Consider the following 15,670-nt stretch of genomic DNA (forward strand, 5'->3'; position numbering starts at 1 on the left):
CAAAGACGGCCACACGCTGGACCTCATCTTCACCCGCCTCTGCTCCCTTACTAATCTCACTAACTCACCCCCCCCTGTCTGACCACAACCTACTGACATTCTCTTCCCTCTCCTCTCCAAGTGCGCAACCCCCACTCCACAAACTCACTCACCCTCACAGAAATCTCAAACACCTCAATTTACAATCAGTCTCTGAGTCCCGTCTCCCTTTTACAGACATAGCTTCCCTTCATGACACTGCTGCTGCTGCCACTTTTTATAACACCACAATAACAGCAACACTCGATTCGGTCACCCTGCTCATGCATAGCAAAACTCGTACCATCAACAGGCAGCACTGGCAGACCAGCCTGACCAAAGAACTGAGAGGGGCTTTCAGGGTGGCTGAATGGAGAAGGAAGTGATCTCACTCTGCCGGCCACTTCATTGCATACAAGCAGTCCCTCGCCAGCTTCAAGTCCATGCTCACTGCTGCAAAACAAACTTACTTCTCATCTCTCATATCCTCCCTGTCTCACAAACCTAAACAGCTTTTCAACACTTTCAATTCGCTACTCCATCCCCCAGCACCTCCTCCCTCCTCTCTCATTTCGGCTGAAGATTTTGCCTCTTTCTTTAAACAGAAGATTGATACGATCAGAGAAAGCTTTGGCCCGCAGCGCCCAATGGCCCTCTTAGCTGCTCAACACTGTTCCTCCAAAACCAGCTTCTCCACCATGACAGAAGATCAGCTCTCCATCCTCCTGTCAAGATCACACCTCACTACTTGCACGCTTGACCCGCTCCTGTCCCACCTCATCCCTAACCTTGCCACGGTCTTCATCCCAACCCTAACACACCTCTTCAACCTCTCACTCACAATAGGTGTCTTCCCCTCATCCTTCAAACATGCCAAGATCACACTCATCCTCAATAAGCCCTCCCTCGACCCATCCTCTGTGTCTAGCTATCGCCCGATATCTCTTCTCCCTTATGCCTCAAAACTACTGGAACAGCATGTCCATCTTGAACTGTCCTCCCACCTCTCCTCCTGCTCTCTCTTTGACCAGTTACAATCTGGCTTCCAACCACATCACTCAACTGAAACTGCCCTAACTAAAGTCACCAATGACCTACTAACCGCCAAGAGCAAGTGACACTACTCTGTCCTCCTTCTCCTGGACCTGTCTTCTGCCTTTGACACTGCGGACCACTCCCTCCTACTACAGATCCTCTCATATCTTGGCATCACAGACTTGGCCCTATCCTAAATCTTGTCATATCCAACAGACTGAATATTCAGTGTCTCTCTCTCCCACACCACCTCCTCACATCACTGCTTGTCTGTCGGTGTTCCTCAAGGCTCAGTTCTAGGACCCCTACTATTCTCCATCAAAACCTTCAGCCTGGGACAGCTCATAGAATCCCACGATATGCAGTATCATCTCTACGCCAATGACACGCAGATCTACCTGTCCGGACCTGACCTCTCTTCCTTACTCACCAAAATCCCACACTGCCTGTCTGCTATCTCGGCCTTCTTTTCTGCTCACTTTCTAAAGCTGAACATGGACAAAACAGAATTCATTATCTTTCCCCATCTCACTTTACCCCTCCACCAGACCTATCCATCAATGTCAATGGCTGCTCACTTTCCCCATTCCCGCATGCTCGGTGCCTCGGGGTGATCCTCGACTCTGCACTCTCTTTCAAGCCACATATCCAATCCCTTGCCTCCTCCTGCCATCTCAAACTCAAAAATATTTCCTGTATCCACACACTCTTTGACCACGAAACCACAAAAACACTAATGCACGCCCTTATCATCTCCCGCTTTGACTACTGCAACCTCCTATTCTCTGGCCTCCCCTCTAGCACTCTGGCACCACTCCAATCCATCCTACACTCTGCTGCCTGACTAATCTACCTGTCTTCCCGCTATTCCTTAGTCTCTCCCCTATGCCAAGCCCTTCGCTGGCTTACTATTGTCCAGAGACTTCAGTTCAAATCCCTTACTATAACATACAAAGTCATCTACAACCTGTCTCCTCCATACATCTGTGACATGGTCTCCCGGTTCTTACCTACACGCAATCATCGATCCTCTCAAGATCTCCTTCTCTACTCCCTTCTCCTCTCTTCTTCCCACAACCGCATCCAAGACTTCTCCAGTGCTTCCCCTATACTCTGGAACTCTCTACCCCAACACATCAGACTCTCGCCTACTATAGAAACCTTCAAAAAGAACCTGAAGACTCACCTCTTCCGACAAGCCTACAGCCTGCGGTGATCCTCAACCTACTGAACCACCGCACAACCAGCTCTACCCTCTCCTAGTGTATCCTCACCCATCCCCTGTAGACTGTGAGGCCTCGCAGGCAGGGTCCTTCCTCCTATATTTGCCCCTTTTCACATGTAAAGCGCCATGGAATAACCCTAGAACGCATACCTGGGGCCTCGCAGGCCTGCCAGGTTACTTGTTTTCTATTTTCTGTAAAAGCACTTTAGTTAGAATTTTGAAAATCTAGGTAATCCTCAGGTATATGGTTGTTAGTAATTTCCAGTTATTCATATATTTTTATGTTACAAACATTTCGGTATAACAACCTTTTTTTGGGACTACCCCATATTCACGCATCTGGGGCCTTTTAGGCCTGTAAAAGGTTTACATGTGATACTCAGTCTTTTTGTCTGTATTGTTGCTGGGGAAGAACTTTTATGACTCTGCTATTGCTGGGAAGAGTGTGGATTCTGCATGACAACATGGTCATGTGATCTTGGAAGGGAGGCTCCCTCACAAAGTCATGTGTCTCTGACCTCATCGCAGGTCTTTTTGTCCTAATTGCTGGAGAGACTTTGGAGGAAGAAGTCAGCTTTCTTTTGTCTGGAAATAGAAACTTTGTGAGCTCTAAAACCAGAGGCTTCTACTGCACTACAAGAAAGTGATCTGTTGAAGGTAAGAGGAGGGGGGCTGCACTTTACCCGCTTTATATCGCTTGGTGTGCTGGGACCCTAACAATGAGTCTTATCACATACTGTTTACAGTGCACAAGCCTGATTGTAATATATTTTTTTTCTTTTTAGTTTACTGACATCTAAAATTACAATGGCACAGTCTACTTCCAGGGGATTGACTGACCATGAAATCGAGGAGATTGTTTTCAATAGTGATGAAGAAAGTGAAATTTCTTTGTCTGATGAAGAGTACATGCCACCAGCTAATGTATCAACTTCATCGTCCAGCGATTCTTCAGATGATGAAGAAGTAGTGGATCCAGCAGAACGTTCAAATAGAACATCTAAAACGAATATTTTTTGGAACAGTACTGCTGCGGCTCCTGCACGTACCCCATCACATAACATTATTAGAGTTGCTCAAGGAGCTGTCAGAATTCCCCAATTCATGTCCAAAAGAGATGTTTTCTGTAAATTTGTTTCGGATGATATTGCAGATGAGGTAGTTTTGTGTACTAACATAGAAGGAAAACGTATCGCGTCAGGAAGAAAAAAAACATGGAAAAATATAACTAAAGAGGAACTATATGCTTATATTGGCCTTACTCTTCTGGCAGGGTCGACAAAATCATACGATGTTCCAATCAGAGAGTTATTTCAGAACCCATTTGCAGATCCACACTACAAAGCTACTATGTCCATCAATAGATTTGAGGGTATTCGGAGATGCCTTCGTTTTGATGAAAAGAGAACTCACCCTGTGAGGTTGGCAACCGATAAATTAGCCCCTATTAGCTATATCTGGAATCTTTTTATCAAGAACTGTACAAAGCTTTACCTTTCCAGTGATAATGTGACAGTGGACGAGCAACTTCTTGCCTTTAGGGGACGTTGCAAATTCATTCAGTATATGCCCAGTAAGCCAGCTAAGTATGGCATAAAAATTTTCTGGATGTGCGATTCAGCAAGCTATTATGGGATGAATGGTCTGATTTACTGTGGCAAAGAAGCTGATGCTCCAGTCCAGAAAGACCTATGTTCCGACATAGTAAAAACACTTGCTCTACCAATTTTCAATTCAGGAAAAAATATTACAATGGATAATTACGTTACCAATTTTGAAATGGCCAACTTTTTGCTTCAAAAGCAACTTACACTTGTTGGTAATATGAGGCCAAACCGCCGCAAAATTCCTCCAATCATGAAGCACAATGCACAGCGAACAATCTACGAGAGTGTATTCGGTTTCTGCAATCAAGCAACAATGGTGTCTTATAAAGCCAAAAAAGAAAAATCCGTGATATTACTGAGTACAATGCATCATGATGGAAGTATTGACACCAATGACAGGAAAAAAAACCCTGAAATCATACTGCATTATAATAAGACAAAAGGAGGTGTCGACAAGATGGACAAAATGATTGGAGAGTATTCGTGCAAAAGGCAGACTAAACGTTGGCCTGTTGCCGTTTTTTCCAATGTCCTTGATGTGTCAGCCCTCAATAGCTACATTGTTTATTGTCAAACTAATCCAGAATTCCATGCCAACAGGAAAGACAAGAGACGTCCATTTTTGACAGAACTTTGTTATGAACTTTTGATGCCTACTATGATGGAGAGAAGCAGCATGATATGCTTATCAAGGCAAATTACGGAGGCAATGATCCGATGTGGAATACGCTTTATGGAACATCCAGAGCAAAGAGAAAAAAAAAGAAAGCGCTGCTATATTTGTCCAGCAAAGAAGGAAAGCAAATCAGAGCGTTTCTATTCTACTTGCGGACAAAATGTATGCAAGGAACATTCAGCCGAAAAAATAATATGCGAGAATTGTCGGGGGAATATGTAAAGTTACAAATAAATATTCCTGCACCAAGTTTGCTACAACCAAAAAAGTTTTCATAAAAAAATTGCATATAGAATGCTTATATTTGGCGTGCCCGTTTATTTACTTTTTTGTTGTTTTATGCACATAATTATGTTTTGAAATATACACATCTTAGACTGTGTTCCCAGTAGCGCTGGGGTTCGCCAGAAGGGGATCCATAATGGATCTGACCTCCTGGTAACTCCAGCTAAGGCTGCCGGAATGGCGGGATTCTGCCAGCCTTAGCTGGGGTCACCAGGAGGTCAGATCCATTACGGATCCCCTCCTGGCGGACCCCAGCACTAGTTGGAATGTATCCTTACCTTGCAATTGTAAAATAAATTTTGAAAAGTATTTTTATTTGAGTTATTCCGTGTTATTTGCACGCAGGCCTAAAAGGCCCCAGGTGCGTGAATATGGGGTAGTCCCAAAAAAAGGTTGTTATACCGAAATGCCTATAACATAAAAATATATGAACAACTGGAAATTACTAACAACTATATACCTGAGGAATACCTAGAGTTTCAAAATTCTAACTAAAGTAATTTTACAGAAAATAGAAAACAAGTAACCTGGCAGGCCTGCGAGGCCCCAGGTATGCATCCGCCAGCCTTAGCTGGGGTCACCAGGAGGTCAGATCCATTACGGAATCCCATCCTGGCGGACCCCTGCGCTAGTGGGAATGCATCCTTACTTTGCAATAAACTTTGAAAAGTATTTTTATTTGAGTTATTCCATGATAATTGTAAACAGGCCTAAAAGGCCCCAGGTGCGTGAATGTGTAGATTTCTATGGGTATGCGTTCTAGGGATAAATGGCGCTATAAAAATGTATAATAATAATAACTAAATGTGGCTTCCTCAGGGGTAATTGACATACAGTTCCCACTCATGCATTATTTCTTTCTTTAGGTTGTCAGTCATTTGACTGTTTACCCTGAATACACACATCATGCCAATTTGCACACTTGTTTGAATGGTCATTTGGAGATGTATATACTAAGAGTACTCACAATTGATAGCTTATTTTTTATTTGGATCATATGACTACTATATTTGTTGATAAGTCTATGATGTAGAATTTCATATAACTGTGTGTTTCTGGCTTGATATATTTTTCTATATTTTGCATATATGCACACCTCTATGATCCCATTGTATGGTACACAAAAATACAATATATTTCCAGTATCTCATCTTCAGCTCTATCATATTTTTGATTTTCATATGACTGGCTTGACCAGAGGGTTGTTATATTATTCCATGGTATTATATACATTAACATCATGACAACAGGTTCATTAATGTGGGATCCCTGAGCGAGCTCATAGAAGGAGGGTTGCTGTTCCTTACATAGACTCCTATGGTGATGCATTATTGGCTTTTTAAAATGTTTTTAATACTTATGGCTCTTAGTGATCCCATTATACTAGCTGTGCCCTCAGCTTTTTCTACTCTTTAAAAATATTTTTGGTTTCCACAAATTACCTCTCTGTATGTCTTTGGAATGTGAGAAGAAATTTAAGTACTATGTACCATAAGTCACCACACTATGACCTACCCAGTCGACACTTCTTTGTGAGAAAAGCCATCCCAGCCCTCCACCAGCATGTCAAAGACCACATTGTCCATGCACTCTGGCAATCAGTCAGTAGAAAGGTGCCCCTCATAACAGATGCATGGACCAGTAGTCATGGCCAGGGACATTACGTGTCCATCACGGCGCACTGGGTTAATGTGGTGGATGCAGGGTCCACAGGGGACAGCCATAGTGGGACAGTTCTGCCTAGCTCACGGTCTAGGAAACAGTTGGCTGTAGGTGTTCGACATCCCTCCTCTTCCTCCTCCTCCAGAAGCGAAAGCTTGTCCACAGAGCGCAGTCGCCCTACCCCTCCATCCGCAGCTGCCAGTGTTGCACACGAGGTGTCACATTATGGAACAGCTAGTGGTAAGTGTCAGCAGGCTGTGTTGGAAATGAAGTGTTTGGGCAACAACAGACACACCGCGGAAGTACTGACCGAGTACTTGCAGCAAGAAACTCAGTCATGGCTGGGCAGTGTACATCTTGAGGCAGGCAAGGTAGTCAGTGATAACAGAAGCAATTTTATGGCTGCCATAGCCCTTTCAGAACTGAAACACATACCTTGCCTGGCTCACACCTTGAACCTGGTGGTGCAGTGCTTCCTGAAAAGTTATCCGGGGTTACCAGCCCTGCTCCTGAAGGTGCGAAGACTTTGCTCGCACATCCGCCGGTCGCCCGTACACTCCAGTCGTATGCAGAACCATCAGCAATCGCTGAAGCTTCCCCAGCACCGCATAATAATCAACTTTGCAACAAGGTGGAACTCCACACTGCACAGGCTACAGAGGCTGTGCGAACAGAGCCATGCTGTAATGTATTTGTGGGAGGATACACATACACAGGCAGGCAGTTGGATGGCAGACATGGAGTTGTCAGGTGTGCAGTGGTCAAAGCTACAATACCTCTGTCAAGTCCTTCAGTGTTTTGAGGAATGCACATGGCTGGTAAGTGCAGACGATGCCATCATAAGCATGAGCATCCCACTAATGCATCTGCTGATGCAAAGTTTGATGCACATTAAGGAGCAGGCATCTGCAGCCGAGGATGAGGGAAGCCTTGATGACAGTCAGCCATTGTCTGCTCAGGGAACTCTCCTGGACGAGGTGTCGGATGAAGAGGAGGAGGAGGAGGATGATGATGAATATTTATGGGAGGAGGATGCTTCTCAGGGGGCAATAGAAACTGGTGGCATTGCAAGGTCAGGTACAGGGTTTTTGCGGGAGGCAAGTGATGTTGATTTGCAAGAAAGTGCTCCTCAACCCAGCTCAAGCAGTGAATTAACACCTGGAACATTGGCCCACATGGCTGATTATGCCTTGTGTATCCTAAAAAGGGACCCCCGCATTAAAAAATTGATGACCGATGACGATTACTGGTTGGCCTGCCTCCTGGATCCACGCTATAAAGGGAAATTACAAAATATCATGCCACATGAGAACCTTGAGCAAATATTGGCTACCAAACAAGCAACACTTGTAGACCGTTTGGTTTAGGCATTCCCAGCACACAGCGGGGGTGATGGTTCTCACACGAGCTGCAGAGGGCAACAAGGCAGAGGTGTTAGAAGTGCACAAATCAGAAGTGGCGTTGGACAGAGGGGTTTTATGACCAGGTTGTTGAGTGATTTCGCAATGACCGCAGACACGACAGGTACTGCTGCATCGATTCAAAGTGACAGGAGACTGCATTTGTCCAGTATGGTTACAAACTATTTTTCCTCCCTTATCGATGTTCTCCCTCACACGTCATTCCCCTTTGATTACTGGGCATCTAAAATAGACACCTGGCCTGAATTGGCAGAATATGCATTACAGGAGCTCGCTTGCCCAGCTGCTAGTGTGCTGTCAGAAAGAGTCTTCAGTGCTGTTGGTTCAATACTGACCGAAAAAAGGACTCGTCTGGCTACCCAAAATGTAGATGATCTAACCTTCATTAAAATGAACCAATCATGGATTTCTAATTTTTTTGCCCCACCTTCCACTGCTGACACGTAGCTTGCCTGAAAAATGTCTTGCTTTTGGCCTCCTCTTACTGACTGCTCCAATTCCTCCATTTGCAGCTGCTGAAGGTCCACTATAGGCCATTTTTTTACCTCCCTAAATGGTCTGACTCCCCCCACAGGGCTGTGGTCACCACCTAGCGCAAGCACCCATGTGAGTGCCGTTTGCCTGGACAGGTGGGTGTGCCCACTCTTGGGCAACGGCACTTGCACAGGGTCCCTCATAGTACAATGAAGTGTCTCTGACGGTGTGGTGGACAGCCAACGTCAGACACACCGTCGTAATATGAGGGGCCCTGTGCCAGTACTGCCGCCCACGAGAGAGTGTTCCCCCCCTGGTCAAACAGTGCTCTACCACTTGCAATACTTACCTCTCCCTGCTCCACCACAGTGTAGTCTGTGCTGATAAATCCTTCAATGGCACTGCCAATACAAATTTGTTGAAATGATAGATGATAGCTAAAATATACAGGGGCCCTGGCCTCCATTTAGACCATTTAATACTTTGCGCCAACTACCACTGTCTGCTACTCAGCAGAGGAGCCCACCCCTGCACGCAGCTATGCCACCTGTTTATTTTTGAAAAAAATTTTGGCAGACATTTACCTCACTTTATTATTTGGGCCTACTAACTGTGTCAGCCACTCCTTACAGTTGTCCTCCACTGAACAAAGGTATGCCGCCAGTTTACTACTGTTACCAATTTTGAACTGCATTTAGCCTACTTACTTTTTTGGGCCTACTAACTGTGTCTGCCACTCCTTACAATTGTCCTCCGCTGAACAACGCTATGCTGCCAGTTCACTCCTGTAACCCGTTTTGAACTGCATTGAGCCTGCTTTTTTATTTTAGGCCTACTAAGTCTGTCTGCGCCACTCCTTACAATTGTCCTCCGCTGAACAAACCAATGCCGCCTGTGTACCCCTGTAACCAATTTTAAACTGCATTGAGCCTATTTTATCTTAGGCCTACTAAGTCTGTATGCGCCACTCATTACAATCGTCCTCTGCTGAACAAACCAATGCCGCCTGTGTACCCCTGTAACCAAGTTTAAACTGCATTGAGCCTACTTTTTCATTTTAGGCCTACTAAGTCTCTCTGCGCCACTCCTTACAATCGTCCTCCACTGAACAAACCAATGCCGCCTGTGTACCCCTGTAACCAATTTTAAACTGCATTGAGCCTACTTTTTTATTTTAGGCCTACTATGTCTGTCTGCACCACTCCTTACAATTGTCCTCCGCTGAACAAAGCTATGCCGCCAGTGTACTCCTGTTACCAATTTTGAACTGCATTTAGCCTACTTACTTTTTTGGGTCTACTAACTGTTTCTGCCACTCCTTACAATTGTCCTCCGCTGAACAACGCTATGCCGCCAGTTCACTCCTGTAACCCATTTTGAACTGCATTGAGCCTACTTGTTTATTTTAGGCCTACTAAGTCTGTCTGCGCCACTCCTTACAATCGTCCTCCGCTGAACAAACCAATGCTGCCTGTGTACCCCTGTAACCAATTTTAAACTGCATTGAGCCTACTTTATTATTTTAGGCCTACTAAGTCTGTCTGCGCCACTCCTTATAATTGTCCTTCGCTGAACAAAGCTATGCCGCCAGTGTACTCCTGTTACCAATTTTGAACTGCATTTAGCCTACTTACTTTTTTGGGCCTACTAACTGTGCCTGCCACTCCTTACAACCCATTTGAAACTGCATTCAGCCTACTTTTTTATTTTAGGCCTACTATCTGTGTCTGTCTGTGCCACTCCTTACAATTGTCCTCCGCTGAACAACGCTATGCCGCCAGTTCACTCCTGTAACCCGTTTGGAACTGCGTTGAGCCTACTTTTTTATTTTAGGCCTACTACCTGTGTCTGTCTGCGCCACTCCTTACAATTGTCCTCTGCTGAACAACGCTATGCCGCCAGTTCACTCATGTAACCCGTTTGGAACTGCATTGAGCCTACTTTTTTATTTTAAGCCTATTACCTGTGTCTGTCTGCGCCACTCCTTACAATTGTCCTCCGCTGAACAACGCTATGCCACCAGTTCACTCCTGTACTGCATTGAGCCTACTTTTTTATTTTAGGCCTACTACCTGCCTACTACCTGTGTCTGTCTGCACCACTCAATACAGCTGTCCTCCATTTAACAAAGCTATGCTGCCTGTTTACTCCTGTTACCATTTTTGAACTGCTTGGAGCCTACCTTTTAAATGTGGGCCTACAACATGTGTCTGCTCCACTCATTACAGCTGTCCTCCATTGAACAAAGCTATGCCGCCTGTTTACTCCTGTTTCGAATATTAAACTGCACTGAAAAAAAGCTGAGCTTCAATTTTCAGCCTATATCAAATATTAAACTGCATTTGGCCTACTTGTTTGGTTGGGCAACTAACGGTGTCTGCCGCTGCTTGCTTTTCTCCTCCACTGAACAAAGCTGAGCTTCAATTTTCAGCCTATATCAAATATTAAACTGCATTTGGCCTACTTGTTTGGTTGGGCCAACTAACGGTGTCTGCCGCTGCTTGTTGTTCTCCTCCACTGAACAAAGCTGAGCTTCAATTTTCAGTCTATATCAAATATTAAACTGCATTTGGCCTACTTGTTTGGTTGGGCCTACTAACAGTGTCTGCCGCTGCTTGTTGTTCTCCTCCACTGAACAAAGCTGAGCTTCAATTTTCAGCCTATATCAAATATTAAACTGCATTTGGCCTACTTGTTTGGTTGGGCCTACGAACGGTGTCTGCCGCTCCTTGTGGTTCTCCTCCACTGAACAAAGCTGAGCCGCCTGTTTACTCCTGCTACCAATTTTGAACTGCATTTGGCCCACTTTATTACTTGGCCCTACTAAATGTGACTGCCACTCCTTACAGTTGTCCTCTGCTGAACAAAGCAATGCCGCCTGGTTAGTCCTGTCACCAATTTTGAACTGAATTTAGCCTACTTACTTTTTTGGGCCTACTAACTGTGTCTGCCACTCCTTACAATTGTCCTCCGCTGAACAAAGCTATGCCGCCAGTGTACTCCTGTTACCAATTTTGAACTGCATTTAGCCTACTTACTTTTTTGAGCCTACTAACTGTGTCTGCCACTCCTTACAATTGTCCTCCGCTGAACAAATCTATGCCGCCAGTGTACTCCTGTAACCAATTTTTAACTGCATTTAGCCTACGTACTTTTTTGGGCCTACTCACTGTGTCTGCCGCTCCTTACAATTGTCCTCCGCTGAACAAATCTATGCCGCCAGTGTACTCCTGTTACCAATTTTGAACTGCATTTAGCCCACTTTATTATTTGGGCCTATATATGTGTTTTCTCATCATCCTGCCCATTGTCCAGCCACTGCTAGATGAGTCTGCTTGTACATTGACCCAGACCACTACATTCCCCTTGCACTCTACACAGCCAGAATCTGACCCTGCTGAAAGTCAGGTTCCCCTTCCCGCATAATATACACCTTACATGGGGACAAAGAGGAAGGCGCAGATGAAAGTGCAGGTTCCTTCATCAGGTGGGGGGCATACTCATTGTATGCAAAAGTGTCTTCACCGGTGGGAGGTGCCCCCCGGTCAAACACACCGCCGTACTTTGAGGGGCCCTGTGCCAGTGCCAATGCGAATGAGCAGGCCCCCCCCTGCTTGCTCAGGATCATAGCACTTGCAAAGTTGAAATACTTTCCTCTCCCTGCTCCACCGCCTTGAAGTAGTCCGCGTTTCCTGGGCCCACAAAAAACTTGAACCAGCCCTACCCCCCACAACTTTAGCCAAATGACCCCCAATTTTCAATGCCTAACTATTATTATAAAGTAAATTAAGATTGACAAGCTTCAGTAATAAGAATTGATGTTTTTGGCATTGAAATAGGCACTGTAGGTGTTTTCCTGTCCTACACTCTCTGCCGACTTTGATTCCCCATTGACTTGCATTGAGCTTCATGTTTCAGTCGGCCCCCGACTTTTCGCAATAATCGGCCAATTTCACAAGTTTCGCGAAACCCGACTCGATCCTAAAAAAGTAAAAGTCGCTCAACTCTACTCAAGACTCCAGTGCTACAAGGCTATATTGCTAATCACCAACGAATGAATGGACTACAGTAATTATAGTTAAATAAATGGGTGGTTATATAATATTAAGCAAAACTTCAATATACAGTAAATACAGTTGTCAATATATTTACCTTTGCCTTCCCTTCATTTTTGCTGTTAAGGTTCTCTAATAGATCTTTTTGAACTCTTGTTATGACACCTCATGAGTGGGTGACCGCAGTGACATGTCAACTTTTCCGACATCACTGCGGTCTGATGCAATCACTGTGCTTTCCTCCTTTCGTCAAGGGTTTTAGTTCTCATAGGACAACCGCTATGAAGCCATCTATGTGGTCGAATTCTAATACTATATGTTTTAAAAAGGTCATGTTGACCGAAACGTCACCTATATACAAACCAAAGTGGATCATAAAATTAAATAATTTTTTACACCAAACATTTGGGAGAGCCGGATTCCTTTTTTTAAATTTATTATTTAGTTTGACCCTTCCGTATTATATTATGTTTGTGGTTTGACCAGCTCAGGAGACTTGCTATATGAGTAGTGTGGACTGGACTAGTAGCAGCTGCAAAACAAACAAAGAATTCAGAAGTTTAAGTGCATTGAGACTTTTATGATTTCAGCATTTTTGGGCAGTATAAAATGTTCATCCTATCCCTGGAAGATTCCTAATGACTTTTATCTTCAAATCTGAATCAATTGAACATTGAGGCCAAAGCTCATATTTGGGTAAAGGGGTACATTAAATAGCAATTATTTTCCCTGCAATAATTAATTAATCTCTAATAGGAGCTAATGAAAAGGGCATTATGACATATGCTTGTTATAATGATAGGTTGGAATTTGACAATACACATAATTAGTCGCCTGTTTCCAGTATAGAGTGTAAAGAAAATTATATTTTGTTGGACAGAGCTACTACAATGAACCAGTAAATCAACGCAAACTAATTATTTCAGAATATTTCTGCCTTACAAATTCAAAGGCATGACAGATTTTCATTTACAAAAACGTTATATTTTGCAAGAGACTAATATCTTTTTCTCAATCTGTAGCTGTCAGCCTTGGTATTTAATTAGAGCAAAAATAGACTACAAGAATATGTGTTGTTCTTAACTAGATCTACAATTAATGATTTAAATAGAAAATGTTCTGAAATGTAGTTTATATAAAAAAAATTGGCAATGGCTGTGTTTGAGATAGATATACATAATGCATGATCAAAGATCATAGCAATCAGCACATTGGTGATACACATAATTTTGGAAGATAGGAAAATCGGAAAATCTGGTAAAGCAACAACTGTATCGTATCTTGTAATACATTTGCATAACTGGTGCAGGCCAATTACAGGGCCATACCAAAAAACGGGAGATGGTAGGATAAGTTAAGAAAGTTTACCAGTATCTTGGAAAAACTCTTTTTTTTAGTCCCAGAGGTAAGTGAAATAATGATGAAGGCAAACGGCAAATGGCCAGGTTACTGAAGCTAATCTTTCATTGCAAGTGCAGACAAAGTGAAAGTTGGATAAAATCTTTCTGCCTGGAAAACCTTGTGATGATGATGAACAGTCACCCACTGCTTACATCTAGTGATCTAAGATCACTTGGAAAACAGTGAAATATCTGATGTTCCATCACAGTGGACAAAAATTGCTTCATATATACTTGGCTTTTTTTTTTAGCTTTTTTCTGCTGTTTATACCAAGCACAAATAAGTATTCTAGTATTGTACAAGGGAACACTTCTGCATGTAGGCCTACTATTTTAGAATATCCCTATTTTTTCATATTTCCTATTATAGTATATTCTTAAGTAATTTGTTGAGTAAAATCTTTTATAATTGATATACTGTATATTATATTTCATATTATCTGTTACAATTTTCAAAGTAAGTGTACATTGGGTACATTTCATAAATTGAGATTCAAAATTTATTAAAAAAAAATTTTTTCAAGATAAGCATAAAATAAACTAATAAGCTTTCTTAGCCTGTAGCTGTTACCGTTAGTATTTAATTAGCGCAAAAATGGAATACAAAATATCTGTTGTTCTTAACTAGGTCTACCATTAAAGATTTAAATATAACATTGTCTGAAATGTAGCTTTTTAACAAAAGAAATTGAAAAGCAACTACTTTTTGTTATCTCCCCATCTTTGTACCTGCCTTTAAAATTATTGGGTTATGACTATCTATAAGATAGAAAGACATAATAAGTGATTAAAGTTATGGCAATAAATAATAAAATACCCATTACTCACAATAAAATTTTTTTATGTGTGCCAGAATCCTTGCTTTTTTCTTAATGTACTGCAGCTACAATGTCTCCTACTCTACATAGTCCTTACATGTTCTAGCACCAAAACATATCCTAGTGGGGAAGGAAGCTCTAAAACATAGAGATTTATTAGATACGCAATTATGTCTTATCTTGGGAAACCCATACTTAAAAAATTAGTTTGCAAGTTCCCTTCCCTTGACAAGGAAACCAATCACCTCTGATAGACTTCAGAGGTGACTGGTAACCTAGGCAACAAGTACTACACAATTAAAAATCATTCAGCTTTGGAGAATGTAAGTTTTTCCATAAAAGGTAAATTGCATAGTTGTTTGCTTTTACAAACAATTTACAATGTTACCTATAGATAATGTAATGATCAAATAACACTTGACTCTTCAAATCTTGGGGAAGGGTCCAAAATTATTTTTCAGCTTTTACAAGAGTCAAGAATCATATGTGCTAGATGCTCAAATATTAATACACACCAGATAATTGTGTTAATAGGCTCGCCTGTCATATCTAGGAAAAACTAAAGCCATATTAAAATACCACAGCAGTATCTAGCTTGTAGACAGTGTTCACATGCCAACAGATTTCTACATGTCCCTAAAAATAATTAACTGTAAAATAAGTGAAAATGTGAACTTGCAAATATATTATAGAGTATAGAAAAAGATTTTAAAAAAACCTGGATAAAACCACTAGATTGCCTTTAATTAATAGTCATCTAAAGATCCCTCAATGGGATCTTGCTACAGAATCCTGTGATCATCTGTCTTTGGCACAGTCCCAGTAATGTCAATGCGTTTTGGATACTGAAGATAGAGTGTTCTTTGTCTCTTGAAAGACTCCATTTTTTATGAATTTTGCATATGAACATGGAATAGTTGGTACCCCATAAATCAAAGTGTTAGATTTATGTTTAAATAATTATAATGCAACCTGCCTTCAATATTAATTTGCT

At 42.4% G+C, this 15,670-nt stretch overlaps 1 protein-coding gene across 20 annotated transcripts in view; it reads right to left on the reverse strand.

The window, feature by feature from the left end:
- Window positions 1-15,670, reverse strand: part of PTPRD (protein tyrosine phosphatase receptor type D) — a 2,959,440-nt gene that overhangs the window by 2,659,181 nt on the left and 284,589 nt on the right. The window lies entirely within an intron of this gene.

Source organism: Ranitomeya variabilis, chromosome 1 (assembly GCF_051348905.1).
Source record: "Ranitomeya variabilis isolate aRanVar5 chromosome 1, aRanVar5.hap1, whole genome shotgun sequence".
NCBI lineage: Eukaryota > Metazoa > Chordata > Amphibia > Anura > Dendrobatidae > Ranitomeya > Ranitomeya variabilis.